Source organism: Anopheles aquasalis, chromosome 3 (assembly GCF_943734665.1).
Source record: "Anopheles aquasalis chromosome 3, idAnoAquaMG_Q_19, whole genome shotgun sequence".
Classification (NCBI taxonomy): domain Eukaryota; kingdom Metazoa; phylum Arthropoda; class Insecta; order Diptera; family Culicidae; genus Anopheles; species Anopheles aquasalis.
Window position 1 is genome coordinate 32,959,096 of NC_064878.1, and position 2,500 is coordinate 32,961,595.

The 2,500-nt window shown below is 45.6% G+C and overlaps 1 long non-coding RNA gene across 1 annotated transcript in view; it reads left to right on the forward strand.

Annotated features, from left to right (window-relative positions):
* The window catches only part of LOC126574575 (uncharacterized), a 37,805-nt gene that overhangs the window by 1,568 nt on the left and 33,737 nt on the right, over positions 1-2,500 (forward strand). The gene's annotated exons all lie outside the window — the stretch shown is intronic.

A 2,500-nucleotide genomic window follows, 5' to 3' on the forward strand; every position in this document is an offset into this window, starting at 1 on the left:
ATGATTGAAACAAGTTCTCACGATATAGTAGGCGACTCCTAGTAAGCGGCGGATCGCATCGTGTTAAAACATCACCATGACAATAGCACTAATGTTATGCGACAGCAAAATGGAGGATCCGGCTCTGGAACGCTGGATAAAAAATAAGATATCCAGCGCAAACGACTCCACGCAAAACGCCAACTCCATCAATTTTGTGCCCTAAACGATTCCGGAAAATGATTCCAAAGCGATTGTGTAAGCATGCGTGTGTGCTTGTACGGCGCAAGGCGCAGGAACGCAGCTACACTGTGTCTGGCGCGGATGCTGGTCGCCGCAAAAGATAAAACATATAATTTAATGATAAAGGTTGACAGCGGGCATCATATATAATATTTTACCCACTTGTCCCCACCGGTTTGGCTCTATCGTGCTCCGTTCACAACACGGTAGCTGCCTCCCCGTGGTCCCCATGGTCCCCATGTTGATCTTAGTAGCCTGGTACCGCTTTTGGCCACCAACCATTGTTTGTCGTTTGTTCTTCGCACGGTGGATCCGCCCGGGTGCAAGATACGGTATCCTTTCTTTCCAGGACGCAGCTAAACGAGATCTGCATGCAAAGCGCTCGCCACTTTCCCCGGGACCCATAAATCGTCGTGTCGTGAATTATTCGAATTCACCGTTTCGGACCACCACGGTCATTGTTTCCCGATCTCTTGTGGTTGGTTTGCTGGGCTGGCTGGCTGATGCTGGATCCCCGTCGGATGTGCTCATCCGTTGGATGTCCTTCCGCGGATATCTGCTTTCTCATGGCAAAGGACCGCACCGGATGTACGGAAAAACATCCCTCCAAAGAGCCAACCATAGCGTACTGCTGCTACTCCATAAGTCAAACCGTTGGTTGCTTGGATGGGTATGGGCAGCACCAGGCACCCCCCACCAGGGGCCTATGACGTGATTGTGGTGAAAGTGTTCAAGAAGACAAGCTGTGCCAGAGGTCAGCCGCGAGGCCGGAGGCGAGGTATAATAATTTTATCTACGCCATTGTCTCGCGAACGCTGTCTGAAAGCCACTTCCCACCAGTAGCTTCCGGTGCCATGGTGGCAGATCCGTTTTCGGAGGAGGTCCTTTTGGTTGATTTCTCTCCGGGTTTCAGTTGGGTGTGTGAGATGTGCGTTAATAGAATGCCCAACGTAACGGACGCTTCACGTAGCAGCATTCCGTGGCCTGCTGCCAATAGTTGTGGTTAGGAGATGAGTTTCAGTTGAAAGTAGCTGCCGTTGGCGTTGGCTACTCTGCCATTATTCGAGGATAAAACATTATGTTTGTACTGCTATTTGTTATGAACTTTTTAAAATGCTGAATCGGAAATACATTAAGCAGCATATCAAGCTTTGATGAATAGGAAGAAATTAACTATAAGAAATCACCATAGATAAAAAAACGAGCATTCGAACACCACGGGATTGTTATAATGTCTTGAGCGTCACTGTATGTGACAAAATTTATTTTCTCTACCAACATCATCCGGCCGCCCAGGATTAATCCTGGTGTCGGGACGCGCTTTGTCTTTGGCGATGGCCGCGTCCATCCAAATATCCCGTGCGATTCATTGCCATCCGGCATTACTTTTGTCGGTACACTTGGTTCTCCGGTGCTACCGACGCCGCGGAATAGGAGAATATACTGAATTAGTTTTTTTTTACTTTCACAAAAATGAATGTTTCCTGGCGCCTGCAGACCCGACGGAACTGCCGAGGTGCTCAAGAGCCAACACCATCGACGCAAGCGACTTGTCGGAAGGATTTGGCACGCTACTGTTTCCTGCAGGTGCTGTCCTAGAATGACTAGCCTGGAGAAACTCGTGTCATTCGTGAGAATTGGCCATTTTATGTGTCTTTTAGAGCAGCGTCTTCATGTACGATTTAAACAATGACAATATAAGATTATCGAATTATACAGTTACTGCACATAAAACATGCTTATCTGGTGATTTTTTTCTTTAAATTGCATAACTAAAACATATTCCTCTGCGAATAGTAAAGTCATAAGAAACATGTTCGTGCATGCTCGGTGTTGAAAGAGGAAGTGTTGATCAAAAATTTAAAGTCAAAAAACTATTTTGTGTTTTTCACACTATCACACACAAGCAGGCGAGAGCGTCATGAGGGAAAAAAACATTTTCAATTTTTTCTACTTTTCTTTTGGTCACCTCAACCGGTGTTTTCTGCTGCTTCTTTTTTTCCGAACGCGTCGTTTTCATGAGTTGGTTTAATTCTTTTATTTGCCATCAATATTTTCGAATGCTATCTCGGGGACAGCAATCATCTTTTTTCTGATCCTCTCTCAACGCAACCGGTACGCAAATTCTTTTCATGTTATGTTTGATATTTAAATATATTTTGCGGAACGGTAGAACGCTCGCGCATATTGACTCGAACGGGGTCGTTCCACCTTTCCCAGAAAGCGAACACGGTGATAATGCAGATTTAAAAAAAAAAATCTGCAACAACAACAAGTG